The 20,133-nt window shown below is 46.6% G+C and overlaps 1 long non-coding RNA gene and 1 pseudogene across 1 annotated transcript; one reads left to right on the top strand and one right to left on the bottom strand.

The window, feature by feature from the left end:
- The first annotated feature begins 286 nt into the window (after positions 1 to 286).
- LOC115476550 lies at positions 287 to 19,190 on the top strand. Its single transcript, XR_003943195.1, has 3 exons — positions 287 to 371; positions 2,904 to 2,909; positions 19,180 to 19,190. It is a non-coding gene; the product is annotated as an uncharacterized LOC115476550 (long non-coding RNA).
- Positions 365 to 20,133, bottom strand: part of LOC115476549 — a 38,943-nt pseudogene continuing 19,174 nt past the window's right edge.

The raw sequence follows: 20,133 nt of genomic DNA, 5'->3' as shown, positions 1-20,133 counted from the left end.
AATGTTGGTGGGACTCTTCCTGCATTGTACATGTTCCTTTACAACATGTATGAAGACAATTTGACCAGGTAACTTCAGGAATTGCCTCTGACAAATCTTTGACTTCAAAATTTCAGCGCCACAGGCCAGTTAAAATTTGACCAGCCAATCCATATGATGGGACAAAACATATCTGGTTATTTTAAGGCAGCGTTTGGAGGCTAGTGGAAGCCCGACTTTGGTTTACCTACATAAATGCTAAATGTCGGCACTATCCGACTAACTTAACTGGATAAGCCAGCCACCCGAATAACTCACCTTCAGCTATACAAATAACTTTATCCACATAAATTAAACCAGCTATACTCGGTGACTGAAATTATCCAATCAGAGTTATTCAAAGAACTTTACTCGGATATAGCCCCACTGAATATTGGCCCCAGCGCTTTTCATTTCTTTGTTATGCTTTTTTAATTTAATTTTATTTATTTTTCCAAGAATTAAATGTTTCATGAAGCACAGCACAGAAAGGATTGATCCTTGGAGGGTTGCTCTGCGTAATCTGAATTTAACAAGCCTTCACCACAGTAATGCTCTGGAAGTTTCTCACATCAGAAATCTTCTCACAAATCAAACCAACCACGAGCTGCTGGGTGCCGCAGGTGTAGGGGGTGATTTCAAATGGAAATTTAGCCTTCTCCTTTGGTTTCAGGTCTCCCATGCTGAAATGCAAGGAAGAAATTTTAAAAAAGGAATCTTGGGTTATTACTCAGCTTCTCCCAGTATGACTGAACGTTAAAATGTGCATTCAGGTCGATCTATCCATGATGATTTAGTATAACCCAAGTAAATTGCTAATTGGAAGATCTGGCAAAGGTGTGAAATTTGGTTTCTTTTGGCTGAGGGTGATACAGACACATTCCCTGTCTTAACAGACAGATATTATCTTCCCTCCACACTGTATTTTTAGTGAAATCAGTTGCAGCATGCACCGTTTCATGGTGGTTTGCAGCTACCTGACTTACAGGATTTTTGACTTGTGTGTTACGCTCTCCATAAACTTGCACTGACTCCTCCCACTGGATCTTCAGTTTTCAGTTTGACGCTAACCAGTTATTGTCAGTTGCACTGACTGGTTAAGTGCAGTGGCGTAGCTACTATGGGGCCACTGGGGCCTGGGCCCCTGTAGATTTGGCCCTAGACCCCCCCTGCCGACGACCCTCTCAACGTCCCCCCTCCCGCTGCCAACCCGCCGTCACCTACCTTTGCTGGCGGGGGACCCCAACCCCCGCCAGCCAAAGTCTTCTTCCTTCGTTTTGTTTCTGAGTCTGACGTCCCGCACGTACAACGTGCAGGATGTCAGACCACACAGAAACAGAATGAAGCCCTGCAGATCGCAAGGCTTCATTCTGTTTCTGTGAGTCTGACGTCGGACGTCAGACTCAGAAACAAAACGAAGGAAGAAGACTTCGGCTGGCGGGGGTTGGGGTCCCCCGCCACCAAAGGTAGGCGATGGCGGGCGGGCAGGGGGGGTCGAAAAGGATCGTCGGCGGGGGGGGGGGTCAAAGTTGGTGGTGGTGCTGGCGGCAGCGGGGGGGGGGTCGGCAATGGGGGGGTTGGCGGTGCCGGGGGGGGCTAAAATATGCCCCCTCACCTCGGGCTCTGGACTCCCCTCCCGCCGAAGTCTGGCTACGCCCCTGGTTAAGAGCTGCTGACAATTAGTGGTTAACCGTGAACCAGTGGCGTAGGAAGGGGGGCGGTGGGGCGGTCCGCCCCAAGTGCACGCCTCTGGGGGGGTGTCGCCTCCATTGGTTCACTGGTCTCTCTGCCCCGGAACAGGGGCAGAGAGAGCAGGGAACCAGCGGAGCCGACGCAGCTCCCAGCGACGTGCACCCTTTGGGTGTCAGCCGCCCTCGCTACGGCACTGCCCTGAACAGGCAATTTAACCAGCCAAGAGCCATTTCTGGCCGCTTAAATCGCTTTAGATATCAACTCCTTATTGTATAATACAATGTTGTTGTTGTTTTAGGCAGATTTAGTCATGCTCAAGAACAGGTGCAAATGGTACTACAATGGTATAGCTTTGAGAAGGAAAGTATGTGCATGCTTTCCTTTTTAAACTGATGTAACTTATGCGCATTCCTGTCACAAAAGTTATTTTTGTAATTGAAAATATTTTGCTATGTGTTCATCAAACATAACCAGAAATATGCAGCAAAATAGCAGATATTGCAGTACATTAATAGAAAACAAAATCACACGCAAGTCCACGTTACAAAGAAGTCAACCAGCTACAAGGCAGCACAAACTAATCCTAAATGCTAATCAAATACAGGCCATAGCAAGAAATAAAATGTATAGAAACCCTATCAACCTGCTATTCCAAACTGAAACAACGCTGTAAAAGTTATGCAGCTTGTTGTAAAACTGTCACCCCTGTGTCTATGTGACTTTGATGAATCGGTGCTAGGCATTTGTGTTTTGGCACAATGGCAACATAATGCAACGATTTCTGTGTATATTGATCCTGGCCAATTAGACGAGGTTCTTCTCCTTAAGAGGTGCAGGAGGGGGTGTCCCCCCCTAACAGTCCTACTACCACAGAAGCAGAAAAAGAGTGTAGGAGTAAACCCTGCCCCCAGGAACCTGTGAACACTTGCTGCACTCAGGGCCCCTTTCACCAAGTTGTGGCAAAAGGGGGCCTGTGTTGGCATTGGCGTGTGTTTTACACACATGCTGAGGCCCCTTTTACTGCAGCTGATTAAAGGGATGTCTCAACTTCCTGCAGGAAATGGCTGTGCGGCAAGTAAAGCACTTGCTGCTTGGCCATTTCGGGGGGGGGGGGGGAGCCCTTACTGCCACCCATTGAGGGCTTTTTTTAGCGCCAGAAATGACGGTGCGCTAGGGGTGGGAAGTACCACCAGGCTGCTGTGGTAGCCTAGCGGTACTTCCTGTATAGCAAGCGGTAAGCCTGCCTTGGGCTTACTGCTGCTTAGTAAAAGGAGCCCTCAGTTTCTGCTTCTCAGAGGAAAGAAGGAAAGAGGCTGGAATCAAGGAAATGTGCTGGCGAAAATCCTTTTGTGCCAGGGAGTGGGGAAGTTGCTGACCTGTGTCTTAAATGGTCAATAAGATGTATGAGATGAGATCGAAGGGGGGCAGACTCAAGAAAAATGTCAGGAAGTATTTTTTCACGGAGAGAGTAGTGGATGCTTGGAATGCCCTCCCGCGGGAGGTGGTGGAAATGAAAACGGTAACGGAATTCAAACATGCGTGGGATAAGCATAAAGGAATCCTGTGCCGAAGGAATGGATCCTCAGGAGCTTAGTCAAGATCGGGAGGCGGGGCTGGTGGTTGGGAGGCGGGGATAGGGCTGGGCAGACTTATACGGTCTGTGCCAGAGCCGGTGGTGGGAGGTGGGACTGGTGGTTGGGAGGCGGGGATAGTGCTGGACAGACTTGTACGGTCTGTGCCAGAGCTGGTGGTTGGGAGGCAGGGCTGGTGGTGGGGAGGTGAGGATAGTGCTGGGCAGACTTATACGGTCTGTGCCTGTGCCAGAGCTGGTGGTGGGAGGTGGGAGGTGGGACTGGTGGTTGGGAGGCGGGGATAGTGCTGGACAGACTTGTACGGTCTGTGCCAGAGCCGGTGGTTGGGAGGCAGGGCTGGTGGTGGGGAGGTGAGGATAGTGCTGGGCAGACTTATACGGTCTGTGCCTGTGCCAGAGCCGGTGGTGGGAGGTGGGACTGGTGGTTGGGAGGCGGGGATAGTGCTGGACAGACTTGTACGGTCTGTGCCAGAGCCGGTGGTTGGGAGGCAGGGCTGGTGGTGGGGAGGTGAGGATAGTGCTGGGCAGACTTATACGGTCTGTGCCTGTGCCAGAGCCGGTGGTGGGAGGTGGGACTGGTGGTTGGGAGGCGGGGATAGTGCTGGACAGACTTGTACGGTCTGTGCCAGAGCCGGTGGTTGGGAGGCAGGGCTGGTGGTGGGGAGGTGAGGATAGTGCTGGGCAGACTTATACGGTCTGTGCCTGTGCCAGAGCCGGTGGTGGGAGGTGGGACTGGTGGTTGGGAGGCGGGGATAGTGCTGGACAGACTTGTACGGTCTGTGCCAGAGCCGGTGGTTGGGAGGAGGGGCTCGTGGTTGGGAGGCGGGGATAGTGCTGGGCAGACTTACACGGTCTGTGCCCTGAAAAGGACAGGTACAAATCAAGGTAAGGTATACACATGAGTTCATCTTGTTGGGCAGACTGGATGGACCGTGCAGGTCTTTTTCTGCCGTCATCTACTATGTTACTATGTATTTCTTATCACAGTGGGGTCCTGTAATGTCTGTTATTCAGGTCTCCTGCTTTGGAACCGGCTGCCTGATGATGTCAAATGTTTGACAAGTTATTTGCAATTTTGTAAGGCAGTTAAAACATGGCTGTATGTACAGTGTTACTGATATTTATTTATTTATTACATTTGTATCCCGCACTTTCCCACCAAAAGCAGGCTCAATGCGGCTTACATAGTAATAGGTAACACAGAATTTTGTTATGTAAAGTAGGAAATTAAGTATAAACATAGTAATAGGATGGATGGGTAGGTAGAGACAGGTGATAGAGAGGAGGGCAAGGTGGGAGATAGAGTCTGGGTCAATGTCGTTTTCTCTTCGGTATATGTAAGGTAGATGGGTTCATAAGATTAATCTGGGTCCTTTGGGTGGACTTGCTTGAATAAATGGGTTTTTAGTGCTTTCCTGAATGGTAGGTGGTCATGGATTGCTCGGATAGGTCTAGGGAGAGCGTTCCATAGACGGCTGCCCAGGAAGGAGAAATTGGATCCATAATAAGTTTTGTACTTGAGACCTTTACAGTTGGGGTAGTGCAGGTTGAGGTACTTTCGCGAGGATACAGACATGTTTCTTGCTGGGAGGTCAATCAGATATGATGTAAGAGGAGCTAGTTCGTATTTCTGTAAAATTTGATGTTTCTGTGCTTCTAAGTTTTTATGCTATTCTGATTTGCAAACCGCTCTGGTGCCGTAGGGCGTAAAGCAGTTTATCAAGTTAACAAATCAAATTAATTTTCTGAATGCTTGCTTAAATGCAAAAATATGCAGATATATATCGGCTTGTATGCCTCAGTGCGGTAAGGTCATATTGTGATAACGTCACCTCCAGGATAGTTGGGTTAAGGAAGTTTCAGTCTGAAATACAAGTCCCAGAAGGCATTGCAGGCAAGGAGCCAGAGGGTGAGATGAAGAACCCGGACTGGACTCCTAGCTACAAGAAGGGAGGACATGGGTGTAAGCTAATAGGAGGTGTAGATTGGCGGCCACTAGGGGGAAAGAGAGATAGGAAACCCTGTGTGCATGAGCTCCTCATTAGGCTCATGCTCAACTCAGCTGGTACGAACTGTGTACTAGAAACCTGCATGGAATAAAAGTCCTTAAGATTGAAGTTACTGGTGGACATCTATTTCTTCATTGTGCCGGGAGCCCGTGGCTGGAGGAGATTGTTCTATCCTTGGCTGCACAAGAGAGTTACCCGTTTACAGTATATAACTTATGTGTGTTATGTGGGAGTCCTGTAGTAGATGTCATAGCTCAGTGTAGCCTGGCACCCACTGAACTGAAATCCAAAAAAAGACAAACTTGTTGGGCTTAGGGAAATAGTTCCTAGATCAGAGTGGTCTGAACATCTTTCCCTTCTACTCACTTTATCTTGAGAGTGTCTTTCACCAATCCACTACCTTCTACCACCAGCATGCATTTCTTCAGCTCCTCTGAGAGCGGATTATCAAAGGTGACCTCTACTTGAATTGACGTCTTCACAGTGACCTGATCAGGAGCCTGCAGGGACAAAACAGACATTAATTTGTAGACGCTCTTTCCCTTCTCACAAGAACATCAGCTATTCATATTTCTCAGTAAATGACAAATAATCTTCAAAGACAAATGTGATGTATCGGTGGTGGTGGCAGGAGGCTCATGTTCATTGATTGCCAGTGATTAGGTGTGATAACAATAAAAGTCTCTTGGAATCATCCTTCAAATCAAACCAGTCAATATCTACAATGGTCGGTGTTTTGTTTTTGTTTTTTTTAAATATGAGCGGCAGCATTTAAATAAAGCCTGGGTATTCAACACTTCTATCTAAACAGTGAAAACATCTGGAATGTTCTGCCTTTGTTTATTAAGCATCAATCTTCTTTTTCCTTTCAGAAACACTTGAAAACTTATCTTTTAATGAATATTTAACTAACGACAGGGACTGATTTACGTATTTTATTTTGATTGTAGTAACTAGTATTTTTCTGATTTTCATACTGTAACCCGTCTTGGACCTTTTGGGATATGGCGAGATATAAATTTAAAGATCAGATCTGAACCCTGGTTTCCAGGCCGTTGTTCTCACCACTAGGCCATTTCCTCTCTCTCTCTCTCAGAGGTAATAAAACATGTCAGAACAGAATCCGTTGGCTTAAGCAGGATTAGAAACGTCCAAATTTCAACTGAACATCTGTGCAAATTTCTGTGTCAGTTGCAGAGTGTGACCTCTTCCAGCTCAGTGAACAGCGTAGTGTAACTCAGAATTAAATAAACCCTGGGCTGAAATTCTATCATGAGAAATCATGGGGCTTCAGCACCTTTCAACTAGCGACTACACTGCTCATAACATAGGCAACCGAGACCCCTCGAGCCTAAAGGTTCTCTGCTATGACAACCATCATACAATAATGACAAGACACCTGGAGGGGCATAATCGAACAGAAACGCCTATCTCCATGGGCGTTTATCTCCGAGAACGGGTCCGTGAAGGGGCGGACCGAACCGTATTTTTGAAAAAACATGGACGTTTATCTTTTTTTGAGCTGGGCGTTTTTGTTTTTCAGCGATAATGGAAACCGAAAACGCCCAGCTCAAAAACGAATAACTCCAAGACATTTATTCGTGGGAGGGGCCAGGATTCGTACTGCACCAGTCCACCTCACATGCCAGGACACCAACCGGGCACCCTAGGGGGCACTTTTACAAAAAAAAAAAAAAGGTAAAACAGCTCCCAGGTGCATAGCACCCTTCCCTTGGGTGTTGAGCCCCCAAAATCCCCCTCAAAACCCACTGCCCACAAGTCTACACCATTACTATAGCCCTAAGGGGTGAAGGGGGGCACCTACACGTGGGTACAGTGGGTTTGGGGGGCGGTTTGGAGGGCTCCCATTTACCAGCACAAGTGTAACAGGTGGGGGGGGGATGAGCCTGGGTCCACCTGCCTGAAGTCCACTGCTCCAGTGACCTGCATACTGCTGCCAGGGAGGTGGGTATGACATTTGAGGGTGAAAATAAAAAGTTGTGAAACGGCATATTTTGTGGTGGGAGGGGGTTCGTGACCACTGGGGGAGTCAGGGGAGGTCATCCCCGATTCCCTCCAGTGGTCATCTGGTCATTTAGGGCACTTTTTGGGGCCTTATTCGTGGAAAAACAGGGTCCAGGAAAAGTGCCCTAAATTCTTGCTAAAAACGCATATTTTTTTTCCATTATCGGCGAAAGGCGCCCATCTCTGATCGGCAGATAACCACGCCCCAGTTCCACCTTCACCACGCCTTCGACATGCCCCCATCAACGTTGTCCGCATCCGCGACGGAGTGCAGTTGAAAACGTCCAAATTCGGCTTTTGATTATACCGCTTTATTCGTTTTTGGGAGATAAACGTCTATCTCCCGATTTGGGTCACAATATAGGCGTTTTTCTCTTTCGATTATAAGCAGGATAGTATTTTCTTAACATGGCACAACTCTACTGCAGCTTTATTTATATACAAAAACATTTTAAACCCTGGGTATACCCAAGCCGATCCAGCTTCTGGCTCATTATCCAACCCAGTCCGCCGTCATAGCAAGACTGACCGATCGTAAACAGAGCTCCCCGCCATACAGCAAGGGAGCTCAACCGTAAGCGCAGCTACCCCAGCTGCCTAGCTTACACCATCAGGCTTGGGTACCCCGCCAAAGCTGCGACAATATATATACAGGTACAATCAACATAAAAAACGGGGAGGGAGGCCAGGTGCAGTCTGGTGCCCGGACGCCTGAAGAGGTCATCCGGGCTCCGCTCAGGGGTTTTAAACCCCCTCTTGAACTCCTCCCTTACCAGCGGGGTGCCCTTGTGCGGCGGGAACCTGCCCGCCCCCACTCGCACCCCGCTGGCCCCGACGTGCATGCCCGTCGGGGCATGGTGCCATGTTATATGCGGTTCCGTGCACCCGCGGGCACTGTGCCTATCTTTACCTTTTGCTTTGAGGGAAGCAATAGGGATGTGTCTTTACCTTGATGATAATGGGAGGGCTCTCAATAACAATGTTCCTCTGCACCAGTTGTTTTATTCCCCTTTCATCCTCACACACAGCCACAACTTGAATCATGTTGTCCTCAGTCAGTGAGTTTTCATACTGGGAGAATGGAATCTTCAGTGAAATCTGTTTCTCTGTCAATGGAACGCAGGAAAGTACACAAAAATGTTAGCAGGAATCTCATCAGCAAGATGGGAAATAAACACATCTCACCTTTATGCTACTGGGTCAGTGTTTAAATCTTGTGGTCAGTGTTTTTTAAATGCTGGCTGCGGTGTCCTGCAGGAATTATTAAAATGATCATGATGTGTACAGTAAGCATGACCATGCTGAATTTATAAAATATGCATGTAGATTGTGACGCCGAACTCCGCCTTCATACATGCGCATACTAGAATCACATACAAGTAAGCACGTTGCTGTCATCGTGCATTTTTCTATGTATGAGGCAATATTATGAGGCCACCGTGAAATGTATAAGTGCCTCAAAATTAGGCTGTACATTTTTCTATATTACAGGGACATATCATAACAAATGAGTAATATTTAAAAGTAGCAAGTGTAATATTACAGGGAAATACTGAAACAAAAGAGTAAAATAGCAGGCATGAACTTAAAATAGTTTAAATATGCTCAGAGGTATAGTTATCACTGTGAACTACCATTAAGATGTGTTATTTTATCACTAACGTGCCATTATAGCACAAGTCCCATTTTATGCAATAAGGCCTACTGACTAATAACTGGGGTTAACAGTAAAATAACACATCTTAACAGTAGCCCAGGTTGATATCTTCCTCCTTTAACTAAAGGAAAGAAATGTCTCTAGAAATCGAAATCACTGCTATATGTAAATAAAAGTGAGCTAAGTACAGTATAGGACACTCAGGCCATTGTGACATCACTGATGAGATTGGCTCTTAGGCATTGGTGGAATGAGGCATTATGACATCACAAGATCAGCTCTGGCTCCCTATCAGAGAACGTATCAACTTCAAGGTCCATACATTAATCTATAAGATTATCCACAGTGAATTTCCGAGCTATATGTTCAATCTGATTGACCTTCCCACCAGAAACATGTCTGAAACTTCACGCACTTACCTCAATCTACATTACCCCAATTGCAAAGGACTCAAATATAAAATCTATTATGGATCCAATTTCTCCTTCTTAGGTAGCCAACTCTGGACTGCCCTCCCAAGACCTATCAGATCAATCAGTGACTCTATGTCCTTCCGGAAATCACTAAAAGCCCATCTGTTCAAGCAAGCCTATCCTAATGACCAAAACTAGTTCTATGAATCCTACTACCCATCACGTATCCAGGAGACAACGACAATGACCTTGACTATCTTTCCCACCAAAATTCCATATGCTTATCCTGTAATCCATCCCCCTCCTGCCTCTTCAATCCTTGCTCACACATCTCCTACTCCTTCACCCCTGTCCTTCTCTACCTACCTATCACTTTTGTTATTCTGTTATATTTAACTTTTATTTTCTTTATCAATATCCTGTAATCCCTATTACTATGTAAGCCACATTGAACCTGCTTTGAGTGGGAAAGTGCGGGGTACAAATGTAATAATAATAATAATTGTGACATCACGGAAAAGGTTGGCTCTTAGGCATTGGTGGAATGAGGCATTATGACATCACAAGATCAGCTCTGGTTAAATCACTGCTATATGTAATAAAAGTGAGCCAAGTATAGGGCAATCAAGCCATTGTGACATCACTGAGGAAGTTGGCTCTTAGGCATTGGTGGAATGAGGCATTATGACATCACAATATCAGCTCTGGTTACCAGAGACTGAAACTCTTCACACTAAGGGAGGAAGTTATCATCATGGGCTACCATTAAGATGTGTTATTTTACTACTAATGTTTGCTATTTTAGCACAGGTTCCAGTTTATGCAATGAGATCTAATACTAATACAAATGTATTTTCAAAGGTCATACTAAATGTTTAAATAACTGTAAAGTATTTTGGAACTATGTAAGGGGTCCCATTTTTTCCAGATACCGTGTAGAACAGAATCTGAGCACAGATGCCCTTATGGAATAGGCTCTTACCATAAGGCATTGGGGTCCATAAAAGGAGGTACCTACTTATGAAATTGCACCTTTATTGACTGCAGCAAGTTAAGAAGGTTGTGGGTAAAAGGATGAACAGGAAGAGTCAGACTTACTGAGGGCCCCATTTACTAAGCAGCACTAAGGGCACATTAGTGATTTTAGCATACAGTAATGATTAGCACGCGCTAAACACTAAGTTGTCCATTGGAACATATGGGTGACTAGCGTTTAGTGTGTGATAATTTTAGCATGTGCTAAAAACGCTAGTGCAGCTTAGTAAACAGGACCCCTCGGTGCTGTAAATGTGTTTGTCTAATTTTTAAAAATATTGTCTGTTTATTGACGCTTGATTTTGTACTCTGTATAGGACTTTAGATATCATAACAAGTAGTTTTAAATAAATAAATGCCTAACACTTTCCCCTCGTTGTCTCACATCTTTCCTTCAGCATCTCCAGCTAGATGGGACTTAGATCTCTCTCTGCTCCATTCCTTCTAATAGTTTTGGATGACTGTGATTCGGATAAAGCAACCTTTGATGCAAATGTGCCATATTGCCTTTCCATTCATTTGTCAGATAAATTGCCTGACATTATCTTGGCAATTACTGCCTGCATTAGGGGTACAATTATTGTTGTAAAGGACAATTGAAACATCTACAAATATATTTTGTATATATCTCTCCTTACATCATTCCCTCCCCATTTCCGATAGTCTCAAAATACTAGGTGTTACTATTGATCGCAATCTTACACTTGAGACCCAAGAGCCTGCAAAAAGGTGAGAAAATGTGGGATACAAATGCAACAAATAAGTCAACTCCACCATAAAGAAAATGTTTCATTCAATGTGGAAACTCAAGCGTATAAAACCTTTCTTCCCGAGGGAAATTTTCCGTAATTTAATTCAACCAATGGTACTAAGCCACGTTGATTACTGCAACGGAATCTATGCGGGATGTAAAGAACAACTCACAAAGAAACTCCAGACAGCCCAAAACACAGCAGCCAGGTTGATATTTGGTAAAACACGATTCCAACGCGCCACACCACTCTGTGAAAAACTGCACTGGCTTCCAATCAGAGAACACATCACTTTCAAAACCTGCACCCTGGTCCATAAGATTATCTACGGTGAAGTCCCAGGTTACATGATTGACCTGATTAATCTCCCAACCAGAAATAGTACCAGTTCATCAACTTACCTGAATCTCCACTACCCAAATTGCAAAGGACTTAAATACAAGACAACCCATGCATCCAACTTCTCTTACATAAGCACACGACTGTGGAATGCACTGCCAGAAGCTGTGAAAACAATCTACGATCACCTAAAATTCAGAAAATCATTAAAGACACATCTATTCGGAAAGGCATACCTGACTGACCTAACTTAAATGCCTCAACTCTGCAACACTTCACTACCAAAGATCGTATTGGACATTATCAAACCCCTTTACCTTTAACGCCACGTGCCTGAATCTTATCTTCTCTATTCCACCATAACATCTTTTGTACTTGTCCCCTACCGGACTTGGCGAATGCCTTTATGTTACTATGTAAGCCACATTGAGCCTGCAAATAGGTGGGAAAATGTGGGATACAAATGTAACAAATAAATAAATAAATACATCTGATCCCAGTTGTGCATGCCAAGGTAACATCAAGACTGGATTACTGCAATGCACTATAAATGATCTGACTTCAAAGGGCCTGCACCAGCTCCAGTTGATTCAGAATGCAGCAGCAAGACTCATAGAAGGTTGCAAGCGATGTGACCACATCACACCATTTTTGCAAAAACTTCATTGGCTACCAGTACAATACAGGGCTAAATTTAAAACTCTATGTCTGATCTTCAAGGCTCTAAAAGGAAACGGCCCCGAGTATCTGAATAATAGGATGATCCTCCACACACCGCCAAGGACACTAAGGTCCTCCCAAGGACTTTCACTAACTACACCCTCTCCAAAAGACATTTCACGATGTGATACCCATAAGCGAGCCTTCTCCAGAGTAGCCCAGACACTCTGGAATGCATTGCCTGAAAGACTCCGCTTAACGCAAGACTACCTCTACTTCAGGAAGCAGGTGTAAAGCTTGGCTCTTCAACCAAGCCTTTAATGAAAGAAGTAACTAACTTGTTAGTCTCACTCACACATACACAAGGATTGACTTGGGCTGCACATACTGCAGCGGGACATGTTTACCCTACCCTAGCTGAGATCATATTTAACCATCTTCAAATCAATCACCTTACTTTCTAATTCTTCCTACTTTCTTACTCATCTATATGTTACAACTTTGACTTACCCTTCACTACCAATTATAATGTTCTAGTACATATTGTGTTGTCATTGCAAGTAGTATACCATGCCATACTTTGTTTTGTTGTTCGAATATTTTTACTGCTCTAATTGCCTACTGCTCATGTTTGATCTATTCTTACTGTACACCACCTTGAGTGAATTCCTTCAAAAAGTTGGTAAATAAATCCTAATAAATAAATAAATAATAAATATATATAACACACTTGAAGTCACATATATATCATCAATAATATGCATTAAAATTAGAATTAAATCAGAAATAATCATTTTTATCAAAGGTTGCTTTACTAATAACTTTCAATTTTGACGGCTGTTCATTCGTTTGCTTCACTCTTGGACCCTGAACGCTGCTGCAGACTCTTATTTTATTTGATTGATTGATTGGTTGATTTAAAAATGTATAGTTCACTTACAACTAAGTGGAATAAAATTAAAAACATACATAATAAAACAAAACAACATAACATAACAGACTGTTCATCTTCATTTCTATGATTCAGAAAAAACAGCAATCCCTTTTCTATTGATGTGCCATCATGAGTATGAGTGATATACTTTGGGTTTCTTCCTTAGGGTGTATTGATTAGATAGTTAGAAAATAATCCAAGCTGTGCTATAATTATATATTGTGAAATGTTACCATCATTTGAACTGAGATCCACAGAACTGACAGCCTTCATTAGTTCCTTCACTGCTTTCCCAGTGTACTGGACAGTGAATGAATTTTGATTTATCCTTATGGTCTTTGATTCAGAAGACATGTTTTTGAGGATCAACAAGGCATTCACATCCTGGCCAAACACAGGAGAATTAGCCAGCTTAAATCGTGCACAAATTTTAGGCTGAGATTCCTCTTCCTCAGAGCCATCACTGAGATCATCCATGAGGTCTATCTCCAGGTCCTCATCAGACATAACGAAAGAGTCTTCCTGGGATTGTCTTCTAAACAGCTTCCTATAAGCCTTATTGTATATTTCTCTCTCTTTTGCAGAGCCTAGTGAAAAGAGAGACAAGGTGACAGATTCCAAGGAACTATGAGTATATGCAACAATTAACAAGCCAATCAGTGGCAGATATGCCAACACCTTATATCTTGACAAAGTACATCACCAGTGGCGTAGCCAGTATGGGGCCATGGGGACCTGGGCCCCCATAGATTTGCCCCTGGACCCTCCTGCCGATGACCCTCTCGACCCCCCCTCCCGCTGTCAACCCGCCGTCGCCTACCTTTGCTGGCGGGGGACCCCAACCCCCGCCAGCCGAGCCAAGGTCCTCTTCTTCCCAATGACGCGCAAGGCTTCGTTCTAGTCTGACGTCCTGCACGTTGTACGTGCAGGACGTCAGACTCACAGAAACAGAACGAAGCCTTGCAAGGGTCAAAGTTGGTGGTGGGAGGTTCGGCAATGGCGGGGGGGGTCAAAGTTGATGGCGGAGGGGTTCAGCAATGGCGGGGGGGTCGGCGGCACTGGGGGGGGTTAAAATGTACCTCCTCACCTCGGGCTCTGGACCCCCCTCCAGCCGAAGTCTGGCTATGCCCCTGTTAAGAGGTCCTTTTACAACACTGCGGTAGAACTAACACGGTGTTGTCGCACCCAAATCAGGACAACGCAGTATCCCAGCAATTGTTCCCACCCCCAGTATGCGCCATTTCCAGCATGACAAAAATATTTTTAATTTTTGTAGCACCGGGGCTTACCTAGAGGTAATTAAGCAACACCATGGGCTGCCTGGATACTTCCGGGTTAGCGCGGGAGCCCTTACCACCTAAATAGGTGATGGTAAAGCTTCCCCATAGAAATGGCCGTGCAGCATGTGGTTCACTTACCACATGGCCATTTCCTTTTAAAAAAAAGCCTTTTACCTCTGGTAAAACGGGGCCTCGGCGTACAGCAAATCCACACAATGATGCTACCACAGCTTGGTAAAAGGGGCTTTAAATGGATTAGGCCTCTTCAGTTTGGAGAAGGGATGGCAGAAAGGATATAAGAGAAGATTATAAAATGAGGCACCCTATCTAAACAAAAAAAAAAAATAGGGAATATTTTTAAGCTATAAAAATGTTCTACAAGTAGGGTCATTCCACAAAACTAACCAGTAGCAGACAGTCCACAAAGTATTAAGCTGTATAATTTGTTTCCAGAAAATGTGATTAACACTAGTAGAATAGGTGGATTCAAAACGTTGACAAGTTTCTGGAGGACAGATCAGTGGCGTAGCAAGGGGGGCTGCCACCCGGGGCGGTTCGCCATTGCACCCCCCTCCCCCCGGGTGCAGGACGATGACATCCCCCTCCCCAGTGCCTACCCTGAACTCCGTCTAAGCTCCCGCACCCTACCTTTAAAAAAGCTCAGAAACCGAGGCGAGGCGCAGCGCCTCGCGCCTGCAAGTAAAAGAAGTATGGATGGATCGTCTCATCGTCGATCGGGCCTTCCCTCGCTCTGTCTGTCCCGCCCTTGCGGAAATAGGAAGTTGCGTCAGCGGAGGGCGGGACAGACAGAGCGAGGGAAGGCCCGATCGACGATGAGAGACGATCCATCCATACTTCTTTACTTGCAGGCGCGAGGCGCTGCGCCTCGTCTCGCCTCGTTTTCTGAGCTTTTTTAAAGGTAGGGTGCAGGAGCTTAGACGGAGTTCAGGGTAGGCACTGGGTCTGGGGGGGTGTCATCGTGGTGCATCCGGGGGGGGGGGGCTGGCAAGAAGCACCCCCCTTGAGCTCACACCCTGGGCGGACCGCCCCTCCCACCCCCCCCCCCCTTGCTACGCCAGTGGGACAGATGGATAGTCAGATAGAGTTGGGAATCTCTCCCCTTCTTCTGGAAGTCAATATTTTGGAGAATGACACTGGTCAAACAGGCATAACTGGGCTCTCCCTTACCTTCTTTGGACCCTGGGATTTGGATAAGATGAAGAGGTTGGAGAGATGCGGGGAAGTTTTTTTTTTTTTTAATCTGGGGGGTCCAACTTAATTGACAGGGAGAACAGAGCTGACAGTCAACTAATAAGGGGGCTGCTCATGAGATTCTATAAGAGGGCAGTCTGAATCCATAGCTCACTCAGAACCCAGCTTATTTTACAAACGCACGTCTTTCACGCACGCTAAGACCATTTTTACCACAGCTGGAAAATGGCCAGTTTTTTTTTTATTTTCCTTACTGATAGCCATGCATTAACGTAAGCACTTACTAATACCTGTTTTGTGGGAACACTCTCTAATACTGTACTAATTAATTAGCACATGGTAGTGTAGATGCGCTAACTGATTAGCTCAGAAACGACCACTCTCCACCCCTCAGACACCGTGAGAATGCATAAAACACATTTAGCTGACAGAAGTTTCATACATTTTCACAGATTTTGGATCTACTTTATTCATTCAAAGTTATATGTGATCTCAGAAAATTTTGCCTATCTCTGAGCAACGAACATCTCGAGACTCCTGAAGCAGGCGTTTCGACGCCGAAACCCAGCAGCTGTGTCGAGTCTTTTGAGTTGTTCCAATAAAGGTCACCTTTTTGAACTATCGTCTCCCTCGGTTCATTGGAAGAACCAATCTACCCTACTCTTTGGTTTCTCTCTTGCTAGCATACGTAGGGATTGATCGTTCCTCCACTTTGCATGGAAGCCCTTGTAAGCAGCAGTACAGACGCGCTGGCACATACCGCAGCTTAGTAAAAAGACCCCTACGATAAGTAGGAGAAGAATGTGCGATTACACAAAATGTCAGACAAAGATGGACAGATGTGAATTTACCTTCTGGATATTTATAGTTGCTGGTGATATCTAGCCGGCTGTTATTACCCACAGCTTTTGTGCTAATGAATTTGCCAACTGTGGAGGTGTCACTTTGGTATCTTTGCTTTCTACCATCTCTATAGAACATCCAGATGACAACGTCTGCATTCACCTCGGAAAACACGAATGGAGCGTCATATTTTAGGTCTACGTCCCCTTCTTTAATGGCATTAACTGAAGCAGGTCCACACTGGTAAAGCCCTGGGACAGCAAGACAAACAGCACAACTGAAAAAAGCAAATTGGTCTCGATCTATCAAAATACAGGAGGAACTTGGGGCAATGGTTTGTATTTATTTATTTGGATTTTGCTCACACCTTTTTCAGTAGTAGCTCAAGGTGAGTCATATTCAGGTGCACTGGGTACTTCTCTGTCCCTGGGGGGGGGGGGGGGGGGGGGGGGCTCACACTTTAACTTTATACCTGAGACTATTGAGGATTAAGTGACCTGCCCAAGATCATAGAGCAGTGGTGGAATTTGAACTGACCACCTCAGGATGTCAAGCCTGGTGCTCTAATCACATGTGTATCTGGGCATCTAATACCCCTATGCCTCTGAATGTTTAGTGCTTGCCAGTGGTGTCCCTAGGTCAACTGCCACCCAGAGCGGATCGCCGCTGCACACACCCCCAGCGCATCACCCTTCCCCAGCGTATCACGACAACCCCCAGCACATCACCTCCACCCGCAAGCGTATCGCTCTTACCTCCTGGGGGGGTGCAGGGAGCAATCACATGGCTGTCAGTTCCGCTGGTTCCCTGCCCCAGAACAGGAAGTAACGTCAGTGGGAGCAGGGAACCGGCAGAACCAGCAGCATGCACCCGGGGCGAACTGCCCCCATTGCCCTACCCTTGGTAAGCCACTGGTGCTTGCTGGACAATCTTGGGTATTAGATTGAATTACTAGTCCTTAATTGATGATGCTTTTGTTTACTCTTAGGAACAACATCAGAAATTTACCAATAAATCCATTTAGTTGTGACCAAAATATTGAGGTAGATTTTTAAAATAACTGCCTCACCACTGATATATTCAGCAGAATTTAACCATATACAGAATAGCCGCACAGACTGCCATGACTCAGTGGCACTGAAACAGATCATGCTACTGAATACCAGCACAGAAGGCCATGCAGGGGCATAGCCAGACTTCGACGGGAGGGGGGTCCAGAGCCTGAGGTGAGGGGGTACATTTTAGCCTTCCCCCCGGCGCCGCCAACCCCCCCCCCCCCCACCCGCTCGCCCGCCGCCACCAACTTTCACACACACACACTGCCGCCGCAACCCTCTTGACCCCCTCTTCCCGCCGCCAACCCTCTCCTGCCACATACCTTTGCTGACCAGCCGAAGTCCTCTTCTCTGCCGTGCGGTGTTGCCGAATAATCTGATCAAGTTTGAATCTGTTTCTGTGCGTGCGTCTGACGTCCTGCACGACGTCAGACACACACACAGAAACTTGATCAGATCATTCAGCAAGCAACGCAGCTCGGCCGAGGAGAGAACTTCGGCTGGCGGGGGTTGGGGTCCCCCGCCAGCAAAGGTACGCGACGGCGGTGGGGGAGGGTTGGCGGAGGGAAGGGGGGTCGAGAGGGTTGCGGCAGGGGGGGTCCAGGGCCAAATCTACGGGGGCCCAGTCCCCCATGGCCCCATAGTCGCTACACCCCTGGGGCCATGATTCATTGGTATTCAACCAGATAGTGCCATTGAAAATCAGCACAGACCACCACAATTCAGCAGTACTTAGCCAGATAGTATCACTGCTATGGCACCCTGGACCAAATGATCAAATCAGGGGCGTAGCCAGACCAGCAAGAGGGGGGGTCCAGAGCACGAGGTGAGGGGGCACATTTTAGCCCCCCACCAGCGCCACCGACCCCCTCCCCGCCACTTTTGACCCTCTCCCGGCGCCCCTCCCCTTTCGACCCCCCTTCCCGCCGCCGCCATCAGGTACCTATGCTGGCGGGGCTCCCCACCCACCCCCAGCCAAAGTCCTCTTCAGCGCCGGTCTCCGGGCCGGCGTGTTGCTGCAGCTCAGCTGATCTGGATGGAAGGATTCTGTTTCTGTGTGAGTCATCCTGACGTCCTGCATGTTCCTACGTGATCTAGGGGCAGAGTGAGGGTGGACCTAGAAGTCATCTGAGTACTGACAATATCAAGGAGGTTTGTTAAGAGGAGATGGCATGATGTCACAAGGCTGAAGCCAGTCTCTACCCACTCCACCCAAGAGATTCAATTCTCCCCAATGCAGCTGCCACCATCTTGGTACACCCCAAACAATGTAATTGATATGGGCGACAAGAATCCGCCTACTAGCTTCAGCCCACATAATGGGTCAGAGAGGCTCATGGCATCTCCTGACATTAAACCTCCTTGCATAGCCTTAAAGGTGAAATAACCAACATTTTATTTTCAATTTCATGTGTGCTACAGAGGGCCAGTTGTAAGATATTCTACGTTACCATCACTTGGTTCTTGGGGTGTTGCATCCAAAACTTGCCACCCATTGTAGAATGATCCTAAATCTTTCCGAACAAACCATGCTTCATTCCAGACATGAAAATTCCTGTGCAAAATTAGCATAAACATAGCAATCAGGTTAAGAATGCAACATGTCCAGTTTTATATCACTAACAAAATGGCTAAATTTTGCTTAGGGCCACACGGTTTTAAAGCAAAAATCAGACCACGTGGTGAAGGGAAAGATAGGCCTGACATGCAGTCAAGGGTTGTGCTGGTAATTTTTAACAACAGGCTCTTTCTCCGGACGTAGCCAGCTCTGCAGTTGGAAGGGCCAGGGATGGCTGGGTGGGGGGGTGGGGGAGCAAACACTTGCCTCTTTCTCCTCCTCCCTTCGTGCGGGCATGCTAGGCATACCTTTGCTGGCAACCAAAAATGGACTGTCACCACTCCCAACGTCTTGCTCTGAGCAGCATGCTGAAACTTCTCACACATGCTGGAGAAGTCCCAGCCTGCTGCTCAGAGCTGGAAATAAGGAGCTGGGAGCAGCAGCAATCTATTTACTTGGCTGGCAGGGCTTCAGAATCCCCACCAGCAAAGTAAAAGAGAATTCAGGCAGGGGGCCCAAGCCCACATTTTGGGAGCCAGTTGTTTAAAGTAGCCATGGAGGGCCCCTACTTTAACAACCGGCTCCCAAAATTCTTAACAACCGGCTCTTTGCGAGCCTGTGAGAGCCTGCTCCAGCACACCACTGCATGCAGTCCTGTTGCTCCTCTTGTCATGAACTCCGTGCAGAGGGGTTAGGGTATATTTGAATGCCCTGATTGCCGTGAGACTGTCTGCCACCCAAAATTGTTACACACTTGCTGTGGCTAGGGGGGATCCCCCAAACCTTGCCAGCTGAAGATTTTCTCTCCTTGGGCAGCCAGAGCTCTTCCAAATGTCAGCCAGCAGCACTTGCCTTCAGCTGATGCCAAGACCGCCCTTCTGCACATGCTCAGTTTTGCAACATGGAAAAGCACTGAGCATGCGCGGTCTGCCGGCAGCATCATCAGTTTGAAGCAAGCGCTGCCGGCTGCCATTTGGAATAGTGTTGGCTGCTCAAGGAGGAGGAGGAATCTTCAGCTGGCAAGATTTGGGGATCTCTGTCAGCTCAAGGATTTAATATT

This window comes from Microcaecilia unicolor, chromosome 8, assembly GCF_901765095.1.
Source record: "Microcaecilia unicolor chromosome 8, aMicUni1.1, whole genome shotgun sequence".
Classification (NCBI taxonomy): Eukaryota; Metazoa; Chordata; class Amphibia; order Gymnophiona; family Siphonopidae; genus Microcaecilia; species Microcaecilia unicolor.
This window is presented reverse-complemented; position numbering and strand designations above follow the sequence as displayed.